This window comes from Acanthochromis polyacanthus, chromosome 7, assembly GCF_021347895.1.
Source record: "Acanthochromis polyacanthus isolate Apoly-LR-REF ecotype Palm Island chromosome 7, KAUST_Apoly_ChrSc, whole genome shotgun sequence".
Classification (NCBI taxonomy): Eukaryota; Metazoa; Chordata; class Actinopteri; family Pomacentridae; genus Acanthochromis; species Acanthochromis polyacanthus.
In genome coordinates, this window is record NC_067119.1 from 26,133,129 (window position 1) to 26,149,716 (window position 16,588).

Here is a 16,588-nt window from a genome sequence, read left to right on the forward strand (position 1 = left end):
AGAAGTCACAGCTAAGGTGCAGACAGGTCAGACTTAGCAACACAGGTCTCAATGAGTCAGTGGAGTTGGTATCAACGATACAGGTGAGGTCACATTCCCGTTTACCGCAGGAAGCTTCCTGTATTATCAGCCTGGGGTGTATCTGCAGGCTGCACCCTAACACAACTGTACGCTTGTACCATCATTTATTAATTTCTTGTGTGTATAACTGTCAGGATATAAATAAAAAGTGTCAGTGTGTGGTTGTGTGTGGTTATGTATCAGCATGCCTTCTGTGCAGAGTACATTACCAGTAGTCTAACTTGTTCCATGTTGAAACCAGAGGTGAGTTTTCTACCAAATAAACAGGGCATTCCCACGAGTCCCAGGATTTTTGTCAACATGGCTCAGAATTGCTTTAGCTCTTCTTAAATACTTGTTACCACCTCAAAAGTAAGGGCGATCCATTTTTACACCCTTGTACACATGAACGTGTGACTTAATGAGTTTTGACACACCCAACATGCCTACAAAATAACTATCATGCCTGGTAGCATAGTTATGTGCTTCACACATCGGCACAAAATAAACAACATGCAACACGACCAAACTGCCCTGTGGTGGAAAAGCTGGCATGGAGCCACAGCTGTGTCCAACACGATCACATTGACTAGAGGCCTCAAAGACAACATGTCTATGTCAAAAAATGACAAAGCAGTGTCATATATGGCTGCAAGCTGGGCTGAGGAGATATGAGAATCATGAGTGGTGTTAAAGTCACTTAAAGCTGGATGGAAGAGAGCGGAGAAGAGAGCTGGAGAACAAAATTTAGAGAGAAGGTCAGCGAGGGACATAACCACTGGCCCTGTCATAAGAGTTTAGCCAGACAACAGAGATCCCATCGTACATTTAGGTTTCCTGCTCTTGGCTCACCACTTGTGCAGCTCACAGACACAACTATCCTGCAGTTTTTGCTTGAAGAAGAAAACTGGTGTTTTCAGGGAAGCTTAGATGAGAAGATGAATGGGGAGGAGAGAAAGGGGCCAGAGAGGATCGTGGGCCCAAAGGAGGAAAACAGAGAAAGGATGAGTCCTTTCTAAGAAGATGGGGGACGGCCAGAGCCGGGCGCAAAAAGAAGATCCTGTTTGCTGTCCCTTGATACAGTATACACACTAAATAGTCTTTGCAGCAGATTTCAGAGACAGACCCTTGTCTTTGTTCAGCTAATAGGCAGACCACTCTAAATGGGTTGTTTTTCAACCCTCTGACACAAAGACACTTTTTCATGACTCCTCAGTGCCATCGTTTTCCTGCTCTTCTTCTTCAGATATCTGGAACAGAGCGCTCTCTGTGTCTTGATGTGTAGCTCCCACAGCACAGGAGTTCTGAGCAAACTCTCTCACACTGCTCCCCATAGCCAAGCTCACATCCCTAGTAAAACTACCCTCCACAACAGACACAAGCCAGGAGTGAGTAACTACCGGCGCCCTCACAGGGTCCCATAGAATGAATATGTGGGCCATTAAATGGCCAAGATGGTCAGTCATAATACCCAATTGCTGAAATCAACATTTTACTGCAGCCTATAAAGTTTTTGCTCATAAAGATGGAATCAATAGTGGAAAATGATATCCCTGTGACCACCTTAAATGAATTTGTACAGAAAAGTTCCATGACTGAATCATGGCTTTGTACAATCATGATCTACATTTTAATGAGGTATGTTGGCCTTTAGTAAGATGAGCTACACTTGTTGTGAGCTGCACTGTATACCCAGGAGTTGTTGTTACTTGACTGCTCTGAACCCTCAGGCTGTTTGGCACGTACCGGAAGTGAACTGAGTTCATTATCTAATAGCAATTTCCACTTGTGGTTTTCAGCCCCAAATGCAAACTGTAAACAGACGAGCTCCAAATTAATATAGACAGAAAAAAAACAAATTACCTGCACTGATGTTTTCAGTCTCCACCAGAACTCCAACTACTGATAGATCATTGCTGGTAGGTATAATGCCATTCCATGTGCTTCACTGTAAATGTGTATTTTTTGTTTATTTGTTAGTTTTTATTTAATGTTGGCAATTAAAGTGGATTTCATGATCCCCAGAGTCATGAAACATGCTCCTTGTGTAATGAACCGTGTAAAAGTTGGCACCGATATAATCCAAACGTTACAAGTGATTTTCCTGACGGCAAAGTTAACCAAAAATGTAATTTATAATTAAGTCTCTTTTTTCACCTAAAAGGAGTGAAATATTATTACCTAATTAAACATATGGAATTTTCATCAAGCATTTGCTGCCCGATTGACTGCAAATATTTATTTCCAGTGTTTCTTTTCACACGTGTTTGTGTTTCTCGGCGAGCTGTTTTCATGAGTTTGGCATCAAATGTCACATAGGCTGTCTGTAGACTTTGATGGATCAATCTCTCTCCCACCAGCCATCCCCAGGGCTTTCATCTGCTTATCTCTGACCACTGTCTGTCTGCCTGACCGCCTCACTGCTCATTCACACTCGAGGCTTCCACACAGCCCTGCAGCTCTGTCTCTCTCCCCCCCCCCCTCAAAAAAACTCCACACATACCATACTCAGTGACCACAACCATTAGTGGAGGCGAGTTTGCAAGTGAAACGTCTCACCCTCCCCGTCTTGACACTCTTTGTGTGTGCAACCTATGTGGTATGAAGATATGCACGTAAGCATGACTTGGTAACCTACTTCTCGCTGCTGTTGCTGGGCCTCCCTCAAGCCCATTTATGTCCAGAGCTACATGTAAAAGCAGTTTGTCATTCTTCTGCAGAAATTGGGTGGATTCCATGCTCCTCTGCCTTTGGGGCAAATAAGGGACAAATCCATTATTTGTGGCATCTTTATGACTTTAATCTGTACTTATCAAGTTATAAGCATGTTTGTTTCATGGTTAAATTGCGGCTGCTCACAACTTAATCTTGCTGCTGTTCCTTCTGTGATCCACTTAAGTATAATACTCGCACAACTTCAGCCCCTGATCTCTCTGTCTCACACTCACAGTCATTTCTTCCCTATATATATAGATGTTCTCATATAAGCTTATGTACATGAACTACAGAAGCAAATTCTAAATGCGACTGCTGCTTCTGGAAGCCTTCCCACCCTCTCCAGCAGGTCTTTTCAGCCCCGGGGCTGCTGTAGTGATGGGATTAGGGGAGGCCTGGAGCGTGTCCACGTCTGGAGCTGAACTGGACCATGCTCCGACGACCCACCAACCTCAGTGTCATTGTTCTGCTTCCCAGCGACCCACTCCAGGTGCCAGGCAATAGAGAAGATGCTCCAAACTTTCCCAGGAATGAGGTGGACTGACTAAAATAGTTCATTTAGTATCTTTAGCAACCTTTGCCACCCCCCACCTCCTTCACTTCTACCACCAACTCACTGAGAGTCTGAAAAGGAGACTATTATCAAAACACAGGCAGAAGGGATGTCTTTCTTGCTCTTTCTCTCTCTCTCTCGTTTTGCTCCCTCACTCACTCTTTTAAATCTAAATTCCCCTTTTTTTGGTAGGGTGTGGGGGCCAGTGGGAGGACAGTTGTTTTGTCTCCCTCCATTGGCTGATTTACATCTCCACAGCTTCTCTATCAAAGTGGCTATTGTCAGTTCTGACCTATGAAAATTACAGAGGACACTGGGGGCCTTTCTCCTTTGACAGGCTAGCTAGCACACAGACAAGCGTGCGCACACACACACACACACACACACACACACACACACACACACACACACACACACACACACACACACACACACACACACACACACACATATAAAAAAACACAAACAGTGTAAACACACACCCACAAGATCCACACTCTGCCATTTTATTTATTCAGATTTTGCACAGATGATCAGCCAATGGCCTCTCCTCCAGTGTGCTCCTCTTTTCTAAACCTCCAGAGACTGGAGAAAGGAGGGATGGAGAGAGGGAGAAAAAAGGAGGAAGGGGAAGAAGGGAGGGAGGGGAATCATCCAGGAATAAGGAGAGGCATCCATTTGCACACCAATTGTTTTTCCTTCTCTCGGAGCCAGGGAGAAGAGAAAGACCACCTCTCTCCCTCTGTGACCACGGTCCCTCCTCCTCCTCCTCCTCTCCACCTCCTCCCTCCTTCCCTCCCTCCTCTGTGAAAGCAGCGTGAATGGAGAGCCACATTCAGTGGGGATGAATGGGATGGGGTGGAAATGGGTAGGGGGTCATTCTGACCACCCCAGCCCTCCAATACCAGAGCCACATGTGCAGCATATTAACATATGAAGCCCTGTCACTGCTGTGTCCACCCTCCCAACTGACCTCATTCACATTCATTCACACAAACACACACACACACACACACACACACACACACACACACACACACACACACAAACAAGCGCTCACACACACAAGCATACACACACACACGTGGAACCTTTGGGTCAGGTGTGATGCTGTTTTATCACCAGAAATCTCTGAGCTGCTTAAAGGGATTGTGCACCGACGGCAGGGTGAACTTATGGTCAACAAGGACACAAGAGTGGCAGAGTGTAGGTCAGGGGCAAGCAAGTGGGACTCATGCCAAAAAACTGGATAAAATTTTTTAAAAAATAATAAAAAAAAGACAAAATGAGTCCCATAACTGCACTCAAAGACAAATCTTCCTCCATTGGAATCAATGGGGGAACCATTCAGCAATCTGCAAATCCAAAAACCATTGAACTGTAGTTAAGCAAATTGGAAAAACAAGTGCAAAAAAATGTGAGAAGACGGCCAAAGAAAACGTACCTTGGGCCCTTGCTGCACAGGGACCTTTTTTAGACTGCCTTTCCTGTTAGACTTTCCCTCATCGAGACAGTGCGTCACACGCAGGGAGTCTGCAAGCCCAACAGATGTTAACCCTTTGCAAGCTAAACAGCAGTCTTTCCTGAGGAGCGTTCCACAGGGCCTGTTCACACACTGTCTGCTGGGTCCGGTATGTTTGGACTGAGCCTCTTACTACTCCACCATACTCCCCTCGGGCTCTAATCTATTTTACAGCACAGAGGATTTAATGATCACATTACAGCTTCTACCGCTCAGGAGTGCTTGTCTGCTATTTAAAAAAAAACAGGTTTGGTTAGTGGCCAACCGGCACATGTTGAGTTGTCGGAGCCTTAGACAGTTGGTAATATCATAATATGAAAAAAGCGGCACCCCCTCACCTCTGTGCCTACTGCCTCCTCGTGTGTGTGTGTGTGTGTGTGTGTGAGTGTGTGCGCTGGTAGGGGGCTAGTTATTAATCACTGCCTGAGAGCTGACATCAGGCAGCCAGTAAACGTTAATTAGGACCACCCAATGGCCAGGCCAGTGTCATTAGCTAATTGAGTTTGTTTATGTGTTTGTGTTTGCAGGGACAGAATAAAAAAGAAGAAAAAAAAAAGGAGAGAGTGAGTGAGTGGAGGGAGGGAGGAGGCAAGGGAGGGAAGTTGGGAGGCTGATGGGGGAGGAAGAAGGGAGAAATGTGGGCTTGTCTCATCCAGTGCTCTGTTGTGGTGACATGTCCTTCAGCTCAATCCATAGGGAGCAAGAGAAACAGAGAGGAAGAGAAGGATGCAGCGATGGAGAGGAAGAGAGGACAGAAACACACACAAATCCCCTCCAATCCCACCCCCACCACCACCGATCTGTCTCAGGAACCTGAGGCCTTGGCCAGAACCTTGCTCCGCAGGCAAACCATGGAAAGAAAGAGAGACATAAAAAGGCACGACAACATGCTTTTCCTCTCTGTTTCTCAGAATCTACAGATACATTGTGTTCTAGCCCCAAACACTGATTTCCACAAGCATTCATTGTGTATATCAAATACACAGACACACATACAGTTAATGCACGCACACATTAACAAACACATATCTGAGCTCATGCACCCTCCAGCCTTTCCCTTGTGTGTGTTTCACACGCCACCTCTGTTGCCTCCCCAGGGTGTTTAGAGTGATGCTGTGTGCAGAGAGCAGCCAACCACCAGCACTGCATGGTCTCAGATGGCTTGGTGTGGCTGGCTGTGGTTATGCCTGTTGAGTCCGCCTGACCACCACATGATGAATCACATCCTAGCTCCGTCCAAAACGACACACACACACACACACAGGCCGATACTCTAGGTCTCTCACCAGCGTAGCTTATAGCAGCTCAGGCAAGAGAAACAACTGTCCTCTTCCCTCATCGTGCATGGAGATTAATTTTAACAAGCCAAGTCAGAGCTCTCAACAGCAGTACAGAGAGCAGGAAAAGCAGAAAATCCACCAAGGAGCAAAGGGGAGGAGGGAGAAAGCTGAGCTGCAGCCCTCTGCTGTCAGGGTCTCTCTTCTTCTCTCTGTGTGATTTGTGCCCTTGGCCAGGTCCGATTCATGTCCCACAGATAGCTCAGCTCATGCCCCAGTAGGCTTGTTAGAGCAGTTGAATGAATGCCTACATGTAAGGATTTGGCCCAAAAGCTAGGACAAAAACAACAACAAGAAAGCAAATCTAGGCAGACAGACGACAAAGTGAGACATTGCCCAGTTTGTTTTGTAACTTTCTGCTGCTGCTTTTTATAGGCAGCTCAGCGGTCATTGAGATCATTGTTGTCTGTTGGTAAAACACTTCCAATTTCAATTACAGATTGTGATACCCAAAAACACAGTGATAGTGTAAAAGAAACACAATTCCAGGAAAGCATAAAATTTACTCGGCCCACTTTTCTACTGTGCTTTTTCAGGGGCATAGCCTCTCTGTGTTTGCTCACACCAAACAGAAAACAATAAAACTCAGGCAAGTACAAAAATGTATTTCTTTGTATCGTCCATAATATTGGAATATGTGTAGCCATGTCCACTTTATTCTTAAAATAAATCTAAAGTGAAACAATCTTTTGTCATTTCCATCATCTAAATCATCAGGTCTGTTTACTGTTATCATGAATCATCCCTTTGTTCAAAATGAGTTATATAGAAACTACTTTAATTTTATTTATTGACAACTGTGCTAATTGGTTGTTATATTCAGGCCATGGATTCAGTGTGATCATGTGTCATATACATTAATCACAATGGTTAAAAATCCCAGCAAAGGTGCTATAATGAAATTTTAACCACTACAGACTGGAAATAAAACTATCCTTTTTAGGACACGTTGAATGCAGACATGTATGTAGATTGTACTTTTAGGGTGTGTTTGTGCAGCTGTGTATGTCCCATTTCAGTTCATCTGACAGAAAGCTGCCTCTTACCGTGTTCAGCACACTATGTGGTGCACTGTCTAACTGCTAATAGATCACCAGGGATTCTCCATAGCCAATCACCTGTGAGCTTACACTCCTGAGTGGAGAACAGCACTCTTCCAGTGAGTAGGGTGAACAGTAGGGAGAGCAAAAAACAAAAAACAAAGGATAAGGAAAAGAAAATCATCCATTAGAGAGGTAGATTCCTGTTACCATGGCACCTTGGCATGGTTAAAGAGCAGAGAGCTCTGAGCTAACCTGCCTCCATCCCCCACTTCTCTCCACTGCTCCCTCTTCCCTCCCCTCCAGCACACCTTCGACATGCCCTAGAGGAACGCTGAAGCACTCCATGGAGCACATCCATGAGAGATGCTCTTCAGCAAGGCAGGAGGGGGGGAGAGACACCTCCAGCTGGATGCTGGGATCCAGGGAAGAAGCTCTAAAATTAGCCTCAGCATGGGGTGCGGGAACAGGGGAGAGGAGGCAGGATTCAGGGAGGGAATGTGGAAGAAGAAAAGTAGAGAGAAAGAGGGTGGGAGACTTGTAGAGGAGAAGGAATGCTGGTAGGCAGAAATGGGGCGGAGAGGGTGGTGACAGCACACATCCACTGAGACGCCTCTCTGCACATTCACTAGGCTGTGGCAAATTAAATGTCTGATCTAGCACTTCATAAATATACAGACATGCACACACCTCTCCACACACAACCGTTCACAACACTGGCTCCCTAACATCCGCACCTTTATTCCTATAGTGAAACACATACACAAGCAAAACACACACGTCATTAAATGATTTGCTCATTGTGAGATCGGTGCGTGCATGGCTATGCCGGGGCTTAAGCTCCCTAAATGGTTGAGTGTCAGTGGGCATCTGTGTCCCCGTGTCCCACTTAGTCCCCTGCCGAGGAGCCCAACCTGCCGCTCAGTGTGGGCGAGCAGAGGGCAGATGGGTAGAGTCCGATTATAGAGTTGTCTGACCTCCCTCACAGGCAGCTAACAGTGCTCCATGCCCAGGGCCTTCACAGAAAGAGTGTTTGTTGTTGGTATTAGGAGCTAAACGGCTTAACGGTTAGCAGACGTGCTTCTAGAGGGTCGAGCACGCAGTTTTGACTTGCTGCCAGACCCTGAGAACTGAGGCAATTCAGGGGCGCTTCACAGGCGAAGAGGGGGAAAGGAAAAGGAGAAGGAGACGGAGAGGAAAACGGGAAAGAAGATTTCACTGTAATTATAAGGCACAGGTGTGCATAAAATCAATGTTGTGCTTCAGAAAAATTAACATTTAGCATTTTATTGATTATAAACATTAATTTTGCTAACTGATTCACTATCTTTCAGGAATTATTGTCTAGTAACACATTTATTTTTGTACTACATTCTGTAAAAATGGCTATGAAGTTGTAAAGTCTTTGTTGGCACTCATACATACCTTTGCACCTCTCTGGCTCAGGTGTCACTCAATCCCCTGACTTCCCTTTGGACTTCTCGCTTCTTGTCTCCACAGAGACACCCTCTGAAGTTGACAAAAAGTAGCAAACACATTTCCCTCAGCAAAGCCAGCTAATCACGTGTGCTGCATGTGGTTGTGAGAATGGATGGATTGTGTATTAACTTAAGTGTCGTAAATGAAAAGTACATGCTAGACAAACATGAAACTGATGCCGTCTGTTATTTCTGTGGACTTTGCTACAATTAAGTCTATGTACAAACCATGGCTTACATAAATACACAAACTAAAAAGTAAACTGCACTCAGATTAAGTTGAAGTACTGCTAACAGACTGTGTCAACTGTGAGCACAGCCCAAGATGAAAAGGCCTACAGTAATCCCCTCTAGCCTGTCGATTTCCCTAATCTCTTGCTTTTGTTGTTGCTGGAGCCCAGAGGAGGGTGTGACAGGGTCAGGGGTGAAAGTTAAGAGCCTAGATGGATGGAGGAGAGGACAGATGAGGTTTCATGCCTCGAGAAGACTTCGTGCCTTTGGCTGAAACCACTACTTCCTTTGCACCCCTTCATTCCCCCCACCAGAAAGGAGATAAGAGAAAAAGAGGAGGGCACTTTTAGAAACACAAACAGGTTTCTGACTCCAAAAGGTTGAGGGTCAATGGAAGAACTTCCAGTGGTGAAGTTCTGTCTCTACTGGACATCCCATCACAAATAGTATCATAAACATGTCTGTGATTAAGTGGGACTTCTGTCTTTGCTAAGGTTTTGGTCTGCAGAAAACTGCTTTCAATTCCTTCACAGAGGAATTCCTTCTGTTTGAAAATTTGACTTTTGTATTATTAAGTCAAGCCAGTTTCAAACTTGTTCTTTGTGACTGCAGAGATAAACTTGGAAGGTAAAGTCATTGTAAGACTGCAATTGAGCTAACAGTTGTGCTACCTGATAGAAATATCTCCTGAATGTCGACTAACTGGAAGAGTTTAGACAAAAACAGCTCAACAAGAAAGACAGAGACTATGACGTCTTGGCCTCCACACCTGCATGCCCACACTCTCTTCGCCCTGCACTGTTTTTGCGGAGGTGTGAAGGTCCCTCCCTCCAGCCAAATACCTGTGGGATTATTACAGCGCAGCCTGAAACACGCTTGGCCAAAAGACCTACCCACAATCTGGGTAAAAACAACATCCGAGCCGGTGCGCTGGAGAAATCCCCGGCCTTTATGTGAGAGGCGACTGGAGGAGATGAGGTTGCACTAGCATGTCTTCTCCTCTGTGACCCTGGGGGGTGATAGGTTGAGAACAGTGGCTCGCATTGTTTGCCTGTACCACCCCCCTCCCCTCTCCACTCCTCCACCCTGCCTCCTCTTCACCTCGTACCCCACCCAGCTGAAGATCGAGTTAACTCTTGCCTGCGGTCACTCCACCTCGCAGGAACTCAATCCTGCGCCGCTCTCTATGTCTCTCCTGGGCCAGCTGGCGAGAGGTTAAAGCTTCAGTCCCTTTTCTCCTATGATTCATTACCAGCAGAGCCTCACTGAGGAGCATAAAGGCCATAAGAGAGACCTGCTGCACCACTGCAGGCAGATATCAATCAGCCAGTGTTGCTGATACTGTGCGCTTTGAGCCTTTGTACTCTTTTAAGATCTCGTGTGCAAATGTGCTCCTTGGGAACAGTGTAATTATCAGTTTGTGTGTCGGTGCTTCAAAGTTTGTGATCATGTACGCCATGTACGTGCACTGATGTATGAATGTGTGTTGTATGTGTACAGAGGGAAGAGCTTCCTTTGTCTTGTTCCCAATGCTAAGGGGCAGAGCAGGGGAGCAGGGCTGGCCAGCAACTCATAAATCACAGGAGAGGATAGAGAGTAACAGCTCAAATTAAGATAAAACCCCCTTAATTATCAGCTAAACAGCCCGGTGTCCCCTCTCTCCCTGGGCTATCTGTCACCCAGCAAGTAGGCCCAGTCACTAGGGGACAGGCTTTACTGCTCCTCACACACAGAGTGGAGCTGCTGACACACACACACACACACACACACTATCTCTTTACCTCGCTTTCTATCACATACAATATTTCTCACATACACATAAAACAAAGCAAGGAGTCACCCAAAACTGAGCTAGTGCATCTGGGTCCTCCTATATCACCATCCAACATGTGGCTGTCAATCAAATTAACTTGTAACGTATCACCTCTTTGCATCTGTTTAACAGCCACCCCCCCCCCCCCCACACACACAGCCACACATACACACATGCATTATACCCTCCTCCCCCTTTTGTCTCTTTGCTTATTCACCGCGCCAATTATCATTACCCTAATGACTTCTCAATGGCACTCAGTGCTCTCCCTCTTCAAAGGCTATCTCTACCTTGCCCTCCTCCTCTCTCTCAATTTGCGGCCCAATGAGATGTCCTGACATTCTTGCGTGCTTGCAGTGACACACACACACACACACATGAGCAGGTCCCCTCGCCTGCCCTGGAGGTACATTATGAGGCAGTATGGGGGGGAAGTTCGGCAACCGGGGTACTACTCAAAGCTGGAGAGAGTGGTTGAAGCATACTGACTCAATTTGTGCGTCTGTCTGAGTGTGTGTGTGTGTGTGTGTGTGTGTGTGTGTGTGTGTGTGTGTGTGTGTGTGTGTGTGTGTGTGTGTGTGTGTGTGTGTGTGTGTGTGTGTGTGTGTGTGGGTGCACATATTTGTGTCAGAGAAAAAGACAGGGAGAGAAAGAGGGGAAGAAAGAGAGACCAAAGAACTCTATTTTGGCATTTGTGGTGTTTGAATGTTCTTTTTTTCACCAACTCTTCTTCTTTTTTTCCCCCTCCCTTCAGTTCTCTTGGAGGCAGCGTATTGATTTTATATTAGGCCTGAGCTACCATCTGGCTGCTTTTCATTCCTCTGTTTTTATAAAGCAAGGAGAACACAGAGAAAGAGAGACAGAGGGAGAGAGAGAGAGAGAGATTCATTATGCGTTAAATAAAGACAGGGAGAGAAAGGATAGCATACCGAGCAGTGTGTGTGTATGTGTGAGTGCGACACGGGGACGGAGTGTGTTTGTTCTTCAGCATATATGTTTTTGTTGCTGGAGTATTATGTGTGAGTTATACATACATGTGGGCAAAGAATGGTGGCAAACAAACAGCTTGGATCGCCAATGAATTGCAAAGAGTTCAACCGCATTTTCTCAAGGGGAAGCTCTTCCCACACACCTACACACCCATAAGTTCCCTCAGCCCTTTTCCCAATGCTTGTCCCTCATCTACAAAAGAAGAGCAAAAACAGATAGGACCCAAGAGAAAAGAAAATCTCAGCCCCTGAGAGCCACAAATCTCCATCTGCCTCCATCTTTCCTTCCCTTTTCCCTCCCATTCCCTCAGGAGCTAGGTAGGCAAGCACAGCCTTGCGTTATTTGCTCCTATCAGCCATTGATCTGTTTCATCAATGTGTGATCGTCCGATGACAAATATTTAACATCCTGCCACAGTATTGATCCGGGTGTAAAGGGAGTCGAGGGTGTGTTTTTCCCTCAAGAGGTCAGGTCTGTATTTGCCCTCTGTCTGCAGGAAGTTCTACAAAATGCATGCATTTTTTCCATGACTTGACTGTAAAGATACAGTTTGATTTGGAAGTTTATATCTATTTCCATTGTCATAGTTTGATCACATCTTGGAGGAGGGTTCCAAACATCCCCCAATAGAATTGTTATTATTGGCAGCTTTTAGTTTCATATGCAGAATAAAACATTTTATAAAGGATCAAGACAATGAGTTGTAACCTTTGACAGCCCATTGGAGGCAGAAAAACACAACAAGCTTACCCCTATATGGCTACACTGTATGTGAGGATGCTGCCGACACAGGGGTGCTGATGCTGAGCAAGTTGTCAGCGAGTGTGGCTGTTGGGTACTGAGATCCAGGACTGTTCTGTGATTAATGGTAGGGGACGCGCCCCACTAATTGTGGTTCCTGACACAGGCACACGTCCCCAGACAAAGCAGGACAGGGCTGGAGCAGGGTGCCATGCTCAATCACCTTCCAGTGGAAAGCCAGTGTGCTGCTCTGGGGGACTCGGAGCAACGAGAGGTCACAGAATATCTGGCGATGACAGTGGAGGAGAGCTCGGAAGGGACTCGAGGATCTAACCAACTGTACGGGAATGTTCTGGGCTTGGTATACAGCTGGGGTAGGGATTTACTCGAGACAAACAAAGACAGAGTAACAGAAACTTGAGAGGCAGACAGTCCTGACATGGTAGAGGGAGATTTATTAGGCCTTACTTTATCCTCACTAGATTATCCTCATTGGATTTGAAATAAGTCTGCCTGCGGTCTGTGTAACTAAATGCACCTGTTGCAACGCTATTGTATCATTACCGCCATATTGTTTAATTGCATGCGGATGTGTTTGGAATTATCACAAGTAAGAACTTTATCACAACACAAATAAAGTCTGCCATTTCTCTCTGCTGTATCATATCCAGATTCCAGGTCCATTCACCTCTCAGGAGTGCTTTTAACATACTTTAACTCTGTAATTTTACAACGTGGGTAAACCTTTCACTCGACTGACCCGTGGTCTCTGTAAAATCAGCATAAACGGCTCCAAAATGCAAATGCCTTGTGCTTTTCTTCCACCTGCCGCCATCTTTTGAGAGTGAGGACAGATGGAAGTCATGAATTGGGTGAAGCGAAAGACTCTAGACATTCAGCTCTATTAAGAAATCCCTTTATAGGGGGAGGGAGCCAGGCTGTTTTCATATTGTTTCAATCAGTAAGGAGGGTACTACAATGGGACAGTCCTCAGAAAGGCAAGCTCCGTTGTGGTTCCTCTTTTATTTTTTCAATTTTCGATTGAAGATTGAAAACTTTCCTGTTTGTGCCACTAACAGCTAAACTTTAAATTAATTTTCACAATGTATATGTCTGTAGTTTTACCAAACATATGTTTACATGTGTATAAGTGCCTGAATATTTCTTAATTGTACCTTAGTCTCTCCACTACTCTGTTGTCCTGGGTCCGAGTCATTCAGGCAGAGCCCCCCTTGGTCCCTCTTTGGCCCCCTAGGCCCCCAGGCCCCTGTGAGCTTCCCACAAAAAGTCCACAATGCTATTCAAACAATAGGCCAAGGGACAAAGAGCACATTTACACAAGTGGAGCTTTCTTTGAAAGCAAAAAGGCACTGTTTGGAAGATTTCCAAACCTCTCTCCCCCCAAAAAAAACAGATCCCCCTTTGCCCCTCCACACCCCACCTCTCAATTCCTTGGCTTAAAAAAAAGTTCACCATTCCAGTGATGGAGACGTGGGAGCCAAATATACTACACCCAGCCCAATCCCACCCGCCAATCCACAAGCACCCCCAATTTAGCCAAACCCCCTCTTTACAGGACAAAAGCCCTTTAGAGGCTGAGTGTATGTGAGGGCTCTGGTGGATACCATAGTGGCTTAAAGACCGTGGAGGCCTCTAAGAGACACTTCTTTTACTCCCAGTCTCCTTCCATTTCTCTGTCCTTCTCTCCCTCTTTCTTGCTCTCTCTCTTTCTTTCTCTGTCTCTCTCTCAGGCAGTGAAAGGTTCAGCAAGGGATAGAAAGAGTTTGGAGAGAGAGGGGAGGGGGCAGCGAAAGGGGGAGGTGAGGGTGTAGAGGGTGCTCTTATGTCAACATTGTGGTATTTTCCCAAAGATGCATATCGCCTCTATACAAATAGGAGATGTATTTATAGGAGTACATAGAAAGCTGCATGAGTGGAGAGTGTTTGGCCGAGCTTTCTGGCCACGGCCCCCATGGCTCCATGGATGGTCTTCATGGCTAGTGAAATTGTTATTCTTTAGATGCACGTTGGCTGGGAAACACACAAGTTCTCAGGCGACCACACAGTATTCTCCCTCCCAATATGGCTGCCACGCAGAGGAGCCCATTGACGGAAAAGGTCCAGCATCATACATCTTGACTAGAGCCAATATCCCAAGGCCTCTTTGTCCTTATGTCCCACATGCCATGTGGCTGGGCAGAAGGCATGTTCGGGAAAACAGGGTACTTCCACAGTGAGTTTATATAATACATTCAACAGAACAATTAGTCTGTCAAAAATAATTGCTGCATTCAGATTGATTGCAGCCTCAAATTTAGTCGCTATGTCCACGTTTATACATTTTCATTTTAGAACGCACAAATTCTGCTACATCTAAACCTAGTGTTCATACTATTCTGGCATTTTAGGACTCCTAAAATGAAGACTTTTGGACCCCTTCTTAGTCTAAAAACTTCAGGGTTGCATTTTAGACTGAATGGCAAAAATGTAGACTATTGGAAGCAATGATAAATACATCCATGTTGCCTTCCTGACTGGGCCTTATTGTCACTACGTCCTATCTTGTGACTGTTTTCCAAGAGAAAATAAAGACGTGGGTTCACAACCAGTTGTTAATTCAACATAGATAAGGAATTAGGCTACAGGTGTTACTTACCTGGTTGTCTATGCTTGCAGCTGCTATGCAGTTTAGGAAATCTCTTGTCTTACTTGTTTCCATTGCTATCCTTCCTCCATAGTATCTTTTACAACTCCCTGCTTTATGTTTACACCGGCACCCACATGCCCAGTGTATGTGAATGATCACGTGACATGCCTTTTCAGGTGTATTAGTACACACACAGATTATTTCTGAAACGGTGCTAAACGGAGAACATAACAGCATTTTAGAATGAAAACATATTCAAGTGGATATAGCCTGAGGAGGATAATGTCATTTTAGACTGTAATTCTTCTCAGAGTTCTGCCTCCAAGAAAAAAGAAAACAGTCACCGGGTACATAACAACATAACAGTAGGCTAGTATTTACAAACTGTGTGTGGCATCAGGAGCCTGTGAGCACAAGCCCTTGTCCTGCCATAAAAGAGGTCAGCCAAACCAGATAGGCAGGTAGTGTGTCACCACAGGAGTCTCCTGGCATATCAGACTGTGGTGAATCTTCAAGGAAATTTAGCACCTTGGCATGAGCAAACACAAAGCACAAAGCTCAGCCCAAGATTTAGTCAACAATAAGGAAGCACTTGAATGTTTTTTGATCCGTTACCAGTCACCCTACCCAACGACGAAAAAAAAACAAACCTTTTTGATCATCACGACTCAGTCTTGTTGGCGCTATTGCAGTATGCTAGTCAAACCAGAGTCATGAATGACGGTGAACTTGCTGTCCTTTTGTGCACTACGCCCGTGAACAATAGAAAGGTGTCAGATCTAATTACTGTGCATAACTGTGCCAAAATGCACTACAAGTTGACAGAGATTAAGTGCTTTAAAATGTTTTGTACATATATATGCTGTATACGCTGCCGTTCAAAAGTTTGGGGTCACCCAGGCAATTTTATGTTTTCAATGAAAACTCATGCTTTTCTTCATGTGTTAACATAATAGCACAACAGTTTTCTAATCATGAATTAGCCTTTCAACACCATTAGCTAACACAATGTAGCATTAGAACACAGGAGTGATGGTTGCTGGAGATGTTCCTCTGTACCCCTATTTAGATATTCCATTAAAAATCAGTCATTTCCAGCTCTTCATTGAGAAAAAAATTGCTTTTCTTTCAAAATTACATGCATTTCTAAGTGACCCCAAACGTTTGAACGGCAGTGTACATATGTATTGTATGCAAAAAAAATAAAAAATGTGTGCAGACAAAAGAATAAAAATGTCTGTATATTCGCATAACATTTTACTGATTCAGTGACTAAACCTTACAGAGAATCTCCAGCTTCAGTTTCATAGCGAGCGGTGCAATCAGCATTTATTCCCCAGCCGTCTCCCACTTTCTCCCCCATTCTCCCCACCCTAAACAGGCACTCCCGAGTGACATGACAGTCTCTCACATAACCAGTCTCTGCTGTTTGCTAACGCTGCAGCTCTCTGTGCATCACAT